Source organism: Ambystoma mexicanum, chromosome 3p (genome assembly GCF_040938575.1).
Source record: "Ambystoma mexicanum isolate Mex_15411 chromosome 3p, UKY_AmexF1_1, whole genome shotgun sequence".
NCBI lineage: Eukaryota > Metazoa > Chordata > Amphibia > Caudata > Ambystomatidae > Ambystoma > Ambystoma mexicanum.
In genome coordinates, this window is record NC_090925.1 from 1,004,203,781 (window position 1) to 1,004,218,803 (window position 15,023).

A 15,023-nucleotide genomic window follows, 5' to 3' on the forward strand; every position below is an offset into this window, starting at 1 on the left:
ACGCTCTACAAGATGTTGGGTCACATCATAGCCTTTTCCTGAAGTCACGATATTTACCCATTAAAACAATGGCATAGTTTCTATGAAGTGGCCCATGCTATGTACATGAATAGAAATAGAAATGGTCTGGTGATTGTATTGTTCACTTAAAGCATCCAAAGTGTCAATCTGTCCATGTTACTTAAGGGTTAACTAAGTGCCAAAGAAGGAAAGTGTAAGCATGTAACAGGTGCCTGCATCATTGAAATACCTCTGAAATAACCCCCATGTTCAATAATGACTGGCAGATCTAGCTGGCAATAGGTATTTTTTGGACTTCACAATAAAGTTATGATATAAGCGCTAACATGAACATGGGAACATTTAGGGAGTCCCAGTGTGTAATAATCAATTAAATGCCACAGTCACTGATTAGATTGACATGCACGTGCGTGGAGAGGCAGCCCAAAAGCACAGGGTATAAAAGTGCACACCTCATTTCACAGAAGCAATTTGACTTCGCTAATTTGATGGTTTGGGAATCTTTATGTGTGAGACTAACCGCAAATGAATCAAACAAGGACTGAAATTAGTTTTGAGCACAAAGTCACATAAAAGGGTTGAATGAGAACATAGAAAGGCGTAATGTCACATGAAGTGAAGATACATTAATAAGAACATAAAATTGTATTATTAATATGCATGTTAAAAAAGCATAGCTGGCTATGAATTATCCATGGAAGTGTGGACTATGAGTGCCAAAAATGTATATATATGTACATAAATTCAGTGTTTTTCATGTTGCTAATTACTGTGCATTGCAATAGTATAAGAGTTATTGGACATGATCTTACCAAAGATGGCTCTAATGAATAAACCCACCGCAGCATCTACGTAACCACCAACTCAATAAAGCGCATGCTAATAAGTGACATTCCTAGCCTTCATTTCATTAGCAATGTACTTTCAGTGAAGCAACAGATTTAACCCCTTAACTGCATCACAATCACACGTGAATACGCTGAGACGCTTTCACGTCAATGCACAATACAAAACAAAGGATCCATGAGGAGAATGGCATTGTGAGACATTCACCACAAATGCTGAGAAACAAGGAGGATGAATACAAAATGTAACAGGTTGGTTAAAGCAAATTAAAAGTTACAAAAGAAAGTTGATAATAAAGGGATCTAAAATAGCAATTTTTACAAACAAAGACATTCATTTGGAATTTAAAATTGCAAATTGAAAGAGTGACACAACATGTTGGTGCAATTCCAGGTGATGTCAAAATCATTCCATCCACAATGAAATCTCAACAAAGACAGCATGTGCTATTTTTTAATAGGGACACTATTCATTAAATTGCACTTCAAAAAACACAAAAAACTGTTACCCCTGACATGGCTTGGTGCAGTTCCTAATTAACAAACAATTCAACAAGAAACCATTTTTGAGGTAGCAATTAATATGTCAGTGACGGTAAGGTGCACCCATTTACAAGAAGTGCCTGCACTAATATTTAGACAACTCCATTTGTCAGGATCCACGGTTATGAGAATACAAAGGGCATTCACATTCTAAAAATACAAATAAAATACAAAGGTCATTACATGAATATTTCCCCTGAAGAATGTGCAGTATTCATCAGCAGAACAGTCAGACACATGTAGGTAATTATGGACAGTTTTTGGAAGAAAGTGGAGTCAGTGTTGCCAATAAATCAACAGGTCAAATAAAGATGATTGTGTGAATACACATTGAAGTGGTGTTAATGAACGTGCAAGATATTTTGTAACCATGTAATTGAATTATCTGTGGCACATAAGTTTGTAATATACTATGGAGATTACGGAGCACACACATGAAAGATGTGCCACCCAAACAAACAAGATAATCTTATATGATAGACGCAAAGAAATGGTGCTCCTTTGTTGTTCAATTGATTTGTTTATTTTACATAGGTTTGTAATTTATTTTAGCATATTTCTATGTCATTTTCTGTCTGTTTTAGTGTGATTTTGTTCAATAAATTGTATCGGTCAAGTAGATATGCATTTAATTATTACTGTAAATGGGAGACCAAAACCTTTGTGATACATTTTGATATTTGTATAGCTATCTCATTTTGAATTACCCATTTGCATTCTGTATAACTAGTGATCCATATATGTTTAATGAGAATCCCATGATCCATTTGAGTGAAACATTTTCTGGCAATGTTTATCAGCATGGAAATGAATATGCAGAAGAACATTCGTTTTAAGACATGGGAATATGCTATATTGGGACCACTCTGGACACAGTCATTGTTGTTCTTACAGTTTATATTACACGCCAGCTTTAAATAATTTTCACATTTGCTTTGCTCTTCTTTGACTCATATCCCAATCCTAAATTCCACCCTACACAACCCAATCCTAGCTTCTACCATGCAAAATGATCAAGAAGAGGTGAAAGGTGTCAGTAAAATAAGACTCCCTATAATATATTTGATATCCCTTCATTTGTTCAATAATTACATCAATTCTTTGTGGTGCCATTGTAACTAGGCCCAAGCAGCACAATGGGGGAGGAAGCAAAATGAGATTCTTCTGTCACACAAAATCTCTTTGTTTGGATAGAGGAATTCTGCACATGTTTTTGTTGGCAGTGGGAAGGGGCAGGCAGATGGCACCTCATTAGCAGGACTGCTCGGTATTCCAGCCAATCAAGTGGCAAACTCTCCCTCCACGATTGGTTGAAATCTGTGCATGGTGCTTCCTGCTTCTCTAATTGGATTCTTTCCTCGCAGAGAAGCAAACAGAGTGGCCCAATTGCCCTGCCAGAGAACTGGATGGCAGAGGAGGTGGACTCACTACCCACTCATTCTGCCGTCTCTTTCCTTTGCAAATAGGAAGGGTCTTTTGCCCAGTCCTTCTTAGGATGCATTCCTTTATTTGGCAATTTGTTCAAATTGTTCAAGTTGTTGACACTTGTAGTTATAACAGAAAATGACACATCAAACAGCAACATTCCCTGATAGAGTCTCTTTTAAATGGAGTCAATATTTCCCCATACCACTGGGCATCAAGACAAAACGGAGTGAGACAAATGCACATAGACTAACACAAATAAAGAATGCGCAGAGGTTGCGCTTTTTTATTTGCATTCATTTTTTTTCGAAATGATGTCACCTTATTCTCAAAGGTGACCAGCAAATGGCATGGGGTGGATAGCAGAACCCCCTTTGGATACGTTCCTGACACTAATGTATGCCTGACTCCCAGTACTCACGTGAGTGCTGGGAGAACGCTTCAAAGTGACAGGCCTTTGCAGGGCCTGTCACTGTCAAATGCCGAAAAAGAAAAAAAAAACATTTCTATCCATATTTGAAGGATTGAAATATAAGTGGGACAACGGTTCACTTGAAAAAAGCATGACAAGGTCAGGATTAACTCTGTTAAGCAATGTGGTTCACCCTGCACCTGTCCCAAACAGGTACAATGGAATGGCTTTGTTTTCTGTACATTTTTAAGTGCATCTTATTTTTCAATACAAGATGCACTTTACAATGCACAGAAACACCATTTGATTGGTGCAAAGGGGGCACCTAAAATATTTGGTGTGTACATTCAAATGCGTTTTGAAAATACCGTGTATCTTTTTTTACACAAATAATAATTTTCTGAAAAAAATAACTGAGACTTTGCCTCAGTGTTGCTGTACATCCCGTGTCCTGTAAAAGGTACTTTTTCCAAATCATATCTCTCCAGAAATACCGGAAATATATGTCCATCATTTTCGATTGGAAGCTTTCTGTTCTCAGTTAGTGCAAGAAGTATTCCTTGTTAAATGTGATCATTCATGAAGCTCCTCATGTCAATACTATTTACTCATTATCGATGAATCATGATCCTAAATAATAATGAAGAATTGAGTGAAAACTTCGCATTATCTAATTTATTTGATTTAACTTGAAACGAAACCCACCTGGAAAGTCGCCCCACCTTTTGACCACTTGTTATACTTTATACGTTTTCCACAAAATGGAAATTGATGTATTTTTTTTAATCATGATTGCATCTAATACGTAACTTGTGGTGATCAGCCAAACTATTTTCCAAGCAATAACTGATTTATCTAAGCCAGGATGTTCAACTGCCAATAGAATGATACTGCTGCTGATATCATCTCTGGTGTCGTATTTGGCAGATGAGAAATGTGCTACTTTTCGAACCATCATTCAATGCATTCACTTTAACGCTCTCGTGAAGAGGTGCAGATGTTTAGGAGACTCAGAAAAAGGTCTAATGAAGACTATCAATGATGTCAAATGTGCTGACATGATTTGTAGTTCTTGTATGTATCTTCTTATACACACAGAGACACACTTGTACACAACCACATTACTGGAGATCGCAGTGGTGATTCGTTTTCAGAAATATGTGGAGTCCAGCAATATCCTTGCCCCGGCGTGGGCTGGCTTTAGGGCATCCCTGAACAATTTCTGCCATGAGGTGGACTGCATGAGTGCCAGGAATGTTAATGGTCTTGGGCATATGTGGCCTTCGTCACCATCAGCCATAGTACCTTAGTAGCCAACTGTAGTCAGTCATGAATTTGTGATGCTTTGATCTTGGTTGGCCATCCACCTGGTTGGCTGATCGTACACAAATCAGTGCTATGTCAAAGTACCATTGCACCATTCAACTCTTCTGTGAAAAGGCTGTATGAATGGAAAAGTCACACATGAAATCATGGACCGCAGATGAAATACATTGAGTGTCGTCCAAAAGGATAACACACATTAATTAAAGGGCTGCCAAACCGAGAACCAGATTACAAAACTCGATCGGCCAACAAAGAGAGGCAACATACAGGTGTTTAACTGCTTACTAGCAGAAACAAGTGCAGAAGACATTCCTAAAGGAAGCAGGAGAACATTCTAGGTAATAATGGTAAACCAAGAGAAAGCTTGAGTCTGTAGTGCACTCCTATGAACAGTTACTTTCTTCTGCCCTTTTGATATCTGGCATTTATGTAAGTATGACAGTGAATGTTAGACTCATTTAAGATATCGCAGACTCTTAACAACGGGTATATGGTTTCATATCTTGCAATGTTAACGTCTTTTCTATTGTCTTTTAAGGAGTTTTATTAGTTTGGCCTTTGCATAGAACCGTATAGCTTATTTTGCACATTTGCTACTTTGCACTCAAATTATTTGCGAACTTGCACATTGTAACATGTCTCAGGGATTTATTGGAGAAACTGTAACCACAATTCTTTAGGAGCGCTATATGCTGAGAGATCCTGGTAAAGGCTTTTTGTTGTTGTTTATAAACCAAATAGAAATAAAAATATAAAAAAATAAATCGTGGACTTCTTCAGCCTCATGTATCCTCTGCTACGCCGACCCCTAGAACCTAGATCCCTTTCCTTCAGAGATCTTCAACTATCTACAAACCTGCAAGTAGCGATGCTGTTATCTGCCATATGGGCCAGGTAGGAATTCAATTTTTAAAGGTATGTATATAAATACATATGGGAAGACAAAGCCAATGTACCGGCTTCTGCACAGGGGTGATAACGCCACCCTACAGAAACAAAGTGCCAGCTGGCCTTCAGAGGAGTGAAAATGGAATTGCCTGTCTCAACCAAACCTCGGGCACAACTCTGCCCTTATACCTTTCATTTGGTGCCCTTAACATTCACCAGACTCTCCCTGTTACCAGGTTGGATTCACACCTTGAATTCCCCTACACCCTCGCCCCACGCCCCTTGCTTCTCACACATCCATGCTCACCCACCTTTAAATTAGCCTGCTGCGCATTTATCTATTTTATTTTCATTTATCTATTTATACTGCGCCGGCAGCCCGCAGGCATCGGGGCGCAAACTGAAACCCGTTTAGACAGTACACAATTAGACAGGGCCGTTTATCCTAAGCGGTGGAGGGGAGGGCTGTGCTAGACACTTGGTTCACTTAAGAAGGAGAGTTCTTCATAGATTTCCTGCAGGATTTTACATCAGGCATTCGGCCAGATTACTCATGCAGAGGCAATGCACCTGCCTGACTAGGAACATTCTGTAGATGCACCACTTGCACAGTATGTGGGTATATTTATGGGGTGTGTTTCCTCTTTGAGAGGGGGGGGCAGCGTAGAAGGCAGCTGTGGGACTATGAGGGGTGATGCACCTCTGGACACTTTCCTGAATGGAAATGCTGGGCGAGATGTCCTTAACAGGTGACTCTATGAAGAGAAAGCCTGCAACCCTCACACTTCTCATGCTGTGTTGCCGCTGGTGGCTGTTTCAGAGGCGAGGGGTTGTTCCCTCAGGGTTGGGTTGTCTTGCGGGTAGATGTTCTCAGGTGGGAAGAAGCTGTGCTACATTCCCAATACCTTAGGGTATGATCTCCCTATGTCTTTGGTTCATGAGTAGCTCAGCACCGATGGTTTTCATGACGCCAATGAAACAATGCATTGTGAATTGCTGTCCACTAACTCTTTCGGCTTTTAACAGCCATGTATGAACAGCCTTGGATGGAGATACAGCATACATTTAAATCAGGGGGGCCTTGAACTGTGGCTCTTCTCAGAGCAGCGACCTTCAACGGTTAGCCAGAATTTTCTTGAGGCCTGCTAAGAGATTCATTGTGGTGTTAAATGCTAAATGTTGGTATTTGTACCGCGCAACGTCAGCAATGGAGTTGGTCCCCGGGCGCTCTGGCGGATCTCCAAGCGGGAAGGTGGGATGGGTTAGTAAGGTGAAGAGGGAGTAGGATAGTGAGAGGATTGGTGTTCTGTTCAGCATCAACTCGGTATACAACGGGTGCTGAGCTTAGGTGCGTGTATCGGATCGATGTCAGTCCTCATGTGCTGTCGGTGCGGTTTATGTGTTGTTGCAGTGTGGTGAAGTACCTGCGGGTTTTTGTGCGAGAGATGGTTGTCTTTCAAATTTGGGAGCAACGGCGTAGCCACAATTGTGTAAACATTGGGGCCTGTAGCTATTGTAGTTGGGCACACCGCAGCGACATTAACATCTGTAAATGCCCACAGAGCACTGCTGATTGGGCCTTACAGATTTTCTGTGTGCCTATGCAGGGAGGCTGGAACCCCCTTTGGGCTGACCATGGATCTTCGTGGAGTTATCTTCATAATTCAGAATTGGCTCCTTCTCTGACGGGGTTGCATTTCCATTCTGCGGGTTAAGAGAGCAGCGGGTCAATATCATGATCCCACAGTGGTGTACACGCCACTAAGCATGGATGGGGGTCACATGACAGGGGTGCTAGATGCCGATGAGCTGCTCTACAGCAAGCAGAGGATACTTTTCAAATGCATGGAACAGGGGTGCACATATTGGGCGATATGATTGGTATTATTTTATCTTTTTGAAGAAAGTTGAGCGCTTCTAACAGAAATGCTGTACAAGACAACATGAGAGTGGCTGGAACAATCCTGCTACAGGTTTGCTTAAATAAGAAGAAACTGATGCATGAGTACGTTGGCGCGAAGCAGCACTGACCAATGAAGTACGCAGGGTAAAGTACATGCAGATAGTTACACTAGTTCTCCGGGCAGGAAGCTCACAGAGGTGGGATGAAGAGGTGGGTCTTTTGGCTTCTGGGAGGTAGTGCTACGCTAGTAGTAATAGGGTGAAATACTCTGGAATAGACCACCCGCTGCAACACTCTTGGAAGATACACGCTGTGCCCCTCTGTAAATTCTGTATGCCTGGCCCTGCGCATGCCTGTACATGCTTTTACTTGGGCTTGCAGCAATAACTAGTACCATTGATTGAGTTTTTAGGGCAACCTCCTTGATTTCCAAAAGCTTGTCTATTGGTGCTATGATGGGCAGGCCAGAGGGCATGTCCATGCTGGTGATTAGCTCAGCTGCGAGATGGCATATATGCAATTAGCCCTGGAGGAGCTTCTCTGCATTGATCGCCTCTCAGCCTCCACAGACCCCCCCCCACTAATTACATGTTGAATGATCACTCAGTCCCCCTGGACCTGGGCCACATCTGAACTGATGCGAAGGCGCAGAGCTGCTCCCGGCTCTACCAAATCGCCGAGCCAATCGGCCTTTCAGAAAGGGGTAACAAAAACAACTCAAATGAGGTCATAACCTTCTAGAGAACAGAGAACACCTGCAGGTCATTTTTTATCAATAAAGCTGCATGAATTATCAAAAACGCCATCGCAGGCGGGCATGAGCCAGGATATGATGTTCCAAGTACTTCTTTGCTGTCACATATTCCAATTGTAGTACCTCAAACTGAGAAGTATGTAAAAGGTCAATACCACCTCTCTCTCGCAAGTTTACCTAATTCACAGACATGTTGCTTTTTGTCCTAATAAACCACCAGATAGCAGGGCTGTAGAAAGCACAAGGTGGTGCAGAGTTCTTCAAGGGAGATGCTGGAAATGGGAATGATTGTGTCGGATAATGAGATGAGCAGGATAATGTCAGTAATAATGGCAATTACTGTGAAATGGTGCACACTGGCTTTTCCTCTTGGCAGTGGATGATTGGCTGAGGGGTAGAGAGAGGGCTCTCAGTGGATGGGAGAGAAGATAACACAAGAGGAAATACTAGCAGCGGCTAGTTTCACTCTGTCACTTAAGCCGATCACCCACCGATACTACTGTTACTGGTTCGACTGAACGGCCGAATGGGACTAGGCAAGCTGCCAATCCAACTGCGCATGCGTGCATGCAAAGTGGCTCATTAGTATGGAGAAAGACTATGAAGTTCCAACAAAGCCACTGCAAACTCCAGCCCGAGGCTTATATTTTGACATCATCAAGGTGCGACTCTGTGTTCACACCGTAAATTTCAGGTGAGGCCGACTTCCAGCTCCTGTACACCGCGCACCGGAGAACTTCAGCAGATGATAACCATTTTCATTTCACTGAATCATGATCAAGAACCCCAAAGAGAAGATATTTTCTGTGTCCACTCACCATATGGCGAACGTCAGGCAGGAAGACCACGTCATCCACTCTGCGCCGCAATCCGATCCAATCTCCACCTGCGGAATAAATTCCAAAATGTAGTGTGAGGGTTTGGAAATGCATGGGATATAACTCACAGTAAAAGTGCCACCAACTCTGTGGGCGAAGGGAAACTATACATGTCTTTTCATATAGGTTGGAGTCCTGGAGCGGCACCGAGAACCAGCTTCCAGTGAAAAGAGAGCACAACACTGTAGAGCCGGGATCCAGATCATTGCTCCTCAGTTCAGTGTGATCTCGAACAATGCTAGGGGATTAACATGCTAAGGGTCGGCAGTCGTGGGTGGATTTTGGTTCACATAGACAAATCACTTTAGCACGTGGTCACCATTACTGCATTAGTGCGCCATAGCAAAGGAGAAGTGAAAGGCACTGCCAGTGAATATGCTGGCATGGGCTGATGGGAGTTGTAGTCCGAAACATTTGGAGGGCATCAAAATGAGCAACCTTGAATGAACGAATGCCAAATTATCGAAACCAAGTGACCTGTTCGCTAATCCATGTTTAACCGCTTGAACAAACTGTGTGATTCTTGCCAACTCATTTAATTTCCCTGTGGCTCTATTTCATTGTCTGTTCAAATGTGTCATGGGTACAAACGTGATTTTCACTGGTGTTGTATAACTTCTACATAAAGAGTACTTTGTTAAAATCGGGAGTTTATATTGACAGTGTGTTGCATTCATAGGATACATAACTGTTATAATTGCTTAATACCAGAGATAGGTTTCTAAGCGCAGGATCGGGATTTGAACCTGTGTTGCGTGGCGTTGCCGCACTTCCCCAGAGCTATCCCCGTTCATTCGTGAGCAGATAATGATTTCCCTATTACCAAGGCCCGCTCGGAGCCCCTTCATACTACTGGACGTGGAACGTTTACACCAAACGCACTATCACACAAGCCTGCTGCAGACGATCTCAGTCCACCAACATTCGATGACCTTTGACACCAGTAGGAACTGCACTTTTTCCTAAATCTGCGTGATTTTGAAAGGTGAATAGTTCTGTGATCCCAAAAAAACATCAAAGTAAGAGGACATTTCTTGTGAGCTGCGCCTGACAAATCAAAACCCCTCCTTCTCAGAGCACTCTTTGCCTGTTCCCAGCTTCATTAATCGGGGCACAGCTAATGCAGACTTTATAACTCCCGGTATTAGAAAATGGATTAATGAGTCCAAACTGCAGGGGGCTGAAACCAGCCCGGCCAGGCGCTGATCCGTTTGGCAGGCAGAGGATTAACTTTACTGGAGAAACGACTTCCTAGGGGCAGGGATGAGTGGAAAAAGAAATAGAGAGGGAGAGAGACAGAGCGAGAGGGAAAGGGAGAAAGAGAGAGAGAGAGAGAGGGTGCTAGAAAGAAAGGGACATGAGAACAGTGAGACAAAGAAAAGGAGCAGGAAAGAGGTGGAAAGAGACGGAGAGACAGAATGTGAGGGAGAGCAAGTGAAAGAGAGAATGAGAACGATCAAAATAAAGAGAAAAATAAAGAAGTGAGCTGATGTGGGAAGAGAAATGGTTGAAAGATATAGGAACGAATGGATGAGGGAGGAAGTATCCGAGGAGGATGGAGTGAAGGAGCACACGGAGTGGCAATATGTGGACCACTCCTATTGAAGTAGGATGGGATGGGTGAGAGATACAAATGAAAAAAAGTCGAATTAAATGAGGTCAAGTTGAAAGGAAGAAATGAGGCCAGAAGTTGGCCCGCCTTTAAATGCATTATTTTAAATACATATAAAAATGATTTCAATAAGTTTGAACGGTTCCAAACCCATATTCAAGCTGATATACCCTTTAATGAATCAGACTAAGGTTGTAAGAAATCAAATGAAACCAAATTGAAAGCAGAATAAAGTTGTAAAAAATGAGGGACAACAAAAAAAATGACAAAAGGTTCGAGTCGAGGCATGCCAACTTGTAGTCTTATCAATTTGAGCCGCTTCAATCGGGGTTTGAATCTCACGGATCATTTCGAGTTTCCAGTGAAAATTGTTGGAATCTTCCAATCAGATTCGAACTTCCACTATTTAGATCAGATGATATCAGAAGTCAGCTGTTTCTCACTTGCCTTCATGTGGCCTAGAATAGTTCCTTTCGTTCCTTTCCGGCATCAGCAATGCAGAACATGAAGTAAGTCTTACCAGAGATTTAGTTGGTGATGACTACAGTGGAGATTGGTGAATATGTCTTTCTGATACGTAATGCCGAATTGTCCTAATGGATAACAACATGCAAAAAAATGCCCTAAAAATGTATTTGCATAGGTGGTATTCTCAAAGTCCCATTATGGCAGCTTCAGTTCTTGCATGCTTTATGGTATTCTGTGAAAAGTCTACTTTCATGTAGGCTCTGAAAGCAATGCAATAAACCACTGTATTTAAAAAGAGGATACACAGATGGCCAGGCAGACAGGAGAGGGAGGAGGAACAGAAGTAAGATGGACGATGAAGGCTTGTCACAAGACTGATGTAGAAGAATTTGATGGCAGAATCTGGCCACCTTATTCCTAGAGAAATCCTTCAGAAGGGTTTGTGCGGTGATTGGTCTTTAAAGAGACTGGACCATCAACTCAGAGATGGCCTAATCTTGTCTAGGACCCTTTTAGCTGTAATCTAGGAAATGAACAAGCACTTTAGCCCTTCCCCTTACTTCAGTCCTAGTTTTGTCCCAACAGGAGGCACCATATTTGAAGGGCAAGAGCAGCTGCTGCAGTGGATGTCCATGCTTGTCTCGGCTGTCGGCCAGGTTGGTAGGTTGGAGGGTGCTAAAAGTGTTTCTCTCCTGGAGGATATGTGTTTAATAATGCAAGAGCAATTGCTGTGACTTCATGTTTTAAAATGGCATACGAAGGGCTGGAAATGGAGGGGGAACGGTGTCCTGCAGTGCTTTTCTGAGTCAGAATAACGTTCTGGCATGGACCTGTGCTGGTAAACAACTTTAGGTACAATGCACCACAGAACAACTGCTGCAGGCAAGCGAGTGAGAACCCCTCCACTGCTCATAGAGCACTGCGAATGAAAATATGCGTAAAACAGCAGGATGTCACCTTTTTTGGGTATGATCAAGTGATCGCTGTAACTGATCAGGCACTGTCCCTCATCATTATGAAGGTGAGATCCAGATAGCAACACTGCAAGATAATAAGGCTGTAAGCGTACAGTGCAGTAACATACATAACCATATACTCATGTCAGCCAAGGGACTGTACTCCCATTAGACTATTTAAAACCCATCTCAAATAGCAAAGGAGGAGGTGAACCAGAATCAGACACTATTCATCTAAAGCTGTTTTGTGTGTCAGACCCCTTCTCCCACGAGTGGAACGGGTAGGCCCAGATGTGGGTCCCTTGCTTCTGGACCTAGAAATCAAAGCTGCACCTATCTGATGGCACCCAATAAGGCAGAAACATGCCTGGGGATGTGTGTGGCCTCGTGCAGAACAGATGTAACCAAGCAGTTCGGCCTGGACTGCCCCTATTGCGGTGGCAGCAAGAATGATTTGCTCATGGTCTGTCCTCTTTCTGTAATGGCTTGGCAAGTGAAGAACAAGGGTCTGCAGGGCTAACTATAGTAATGCCAGAGGGTAAGATGAATTCTAAACCTTCCAGCCATCACCTCTTTTGTTTTGTTGCAGTGACTCCTAGTGGCACAGGGATGCCTAGACATGGGTCCTGTGCCTGTTGGGCCTAGAGACCCAATCTACACCTCACTGATGATGCCCTATGAGGCCGAAACATGTTTGGGGTTGCTTGCGGTCTCGTGCATAAGGGACGTGATCAAGCAGTTTGGGCTGAACTGCCCCTTTTGGGGTGGAACCAAGGCCGATTTGCATATGGTATTGCCCCTTTCTGTAAAGGCTTGGCATGCAAAGAAAGATGATCTGTGGGGTTGCCACGAGAGATGCCAGAGGTTAAGATTAATTTTGAATCTTCCAGATTGATCATGCAAATATCATATTCTCAGGTCCTGCTTACACAGGCTATGCTTCTTCCTCACTCCATATATTCACTGTCAGGAAGTCTCACATTATGTTTCACTGCCCTCTGAGCACAAACAAAAGTAAACAAGTAACTGTGTTGTTCAGCCTACATTTATTAAATGTGTATTACCAGTCAAAATAACAAACATAATTTGTTTGATCTTTTTACATCTAACATTGACATGATCTGCTTAGAATGAACTCTGGTTAAACTTCAGAGGAATTGATGTCTACACAAACCCTAAAACTTGTAAGCTGTCTAGCTGTCCATTAATACGCCTACCAAAATGATTCCTTTGTTTCACAGGATATCTGTATCAGCTGATACATTCTCTGAGTATGAAAACACCGACAAAACTTGGAATTTGCAGCAAAATGCATTTTAAGTGACACATACTGAAATTCATTATCACATCTAATTTTTTAACCATTTGTCTTATTTAAAAATTAAGACTAGGTTTGAATTCAGCAGTGCCACATGCATAGAAGGGGGATATATGATATATTTGAATACATCTGCTAAACATGAAAGATGCCTCTGGATTCAGAATGTCCTAGGGATTCTGAATGTATAGGTCTTAATAATGGCACAGGTCCATGCCAGAAACCAAAAAGCCACACAATGTTGAGCCAAATGTGATCATAATTTCTGAGGAGAAGGCTAATTCACAGCTAAATATGCACCATTCTGACATGATAAAATATAGTGGGCCAATAGATGCAAAGAGGAGGATTCTATTGGATGTAAGTGAAAGGAACCTATTATAGACTCTGTCCAATACAAAATGAGTGCTTCAGATGCTGCTGCATGGGTGTAGTTTGTTGGGTATTTAAAGATAAGCAGATATGAAGAGAGGAGTTTTTTGGGGTGAAAACAACAAAGAAAGGGAGCCTGTTCGACCAGAGAGGAGTTTATTAGCTGACGTAAACCTCCATAAAAAGCCTTTTTGGAGAAAGGTGCACGCATAAGCATCTCCCAAAACAAAACTAGATCACCTGATGGGGATTTGGGAGCCTGGGGACAGGCTGAAAGGAAAAGCTTACCTGGTGGATTTGCCTTGAGATGTGGATGTCCCTACCTATCCTGGGCCTTTGAAAGACAAACAAGAAGTGAGTGCAATAATTCCAGAGTATTTAGATAAATGTTCCAACAGTTGATTAAAACCCAGCTAGCTATTTAAAGTATTTTGGGGGAACTCTGTTTGCAAGCTACATCACTAAAGGGACACCTGGGCCTATAAAGAACACTTTGTGGAAGCATATTTAAAATAGAGTGTCCTAGAATCCAAAATTGCACAGGGCACATTTTTCTCTGATAGTAACTAATTAATAATGCATTCCCTTAGTTTCCACAGCAGCAAATTCTGTCTGGTTTTGTGAGCATGGTCTACAAAGCGACTCACAGATGTTTGGGGATGTATAGATTTCTTGACCTGTGAAAACCTTAGTCTACATAAAAGAAAACTCCTGAACAGAGATTTCTACCCCTCAGCGTGGAATAGGAAGGAGGTCCGTTTTTCTGCTTCATTCCCTTGAAAATAATATACATTTTAATAATCAACAATTATTTATATAAATTCCATTGCCCATAAATAAGAACGATTCTGCCTTAAGTGGACTCTTAATAATGCCAATTAAAATCAACTTGCAGATTCCATTTGTGTTTCATTTGTATAATCTCATGCTTGTGCAACCCTTTAATGCACCTAGATATTTTACTCTCAAAATAAAATCTTCTAACCACGATACGTGTAACCAAGTCAATCCTACAAAATATTCTTGTATCCAAGTCCATGGTAGAAACCAATGGTATCCAGAGATGAATCAGCTCTAGAAAAGGGAAGTCAATATTTCTCTTTCATGCCAACACTTGTCCATGGTTTCAGAGAAAACAAAGTGATTTGTGTTGTAAAATGTATTCTACAAATACTTTTTTTCTCTATGAAACCAACAAGCAATGACAATGTTTATGGTTATATTGGAGAGAATGTTATCCTTGTCTAAAATAGTTACTCACATTTACTTTTACATGCATGGATGTTTATTACGTGTATTGTG

The 15,023-nt window shown here is 41.9% G+C and overlaps 1 protein-coding gene across 1 annotated transcript in view; it reads right to left on the reverse strand.

The window, feature by feature from the left end:
* The window catches only part of DLGAP4 (DLG associated protein 4), a 1,951,934-nt gene that overhangs the window by 1,482,974 nt on the left and 453,937 nt on the right, over nt 1–15,023 (reverse strand). The window contains exon 2 of the mRNA XM_069652304.1: nt 8,936–9,003. The gene's annotated coding sequence lies outside the window, so the exon portion shown is untranslated. The remainder of the gene's footprint in view (nt 1–8,935; nt 9,004–15,023) is intronic.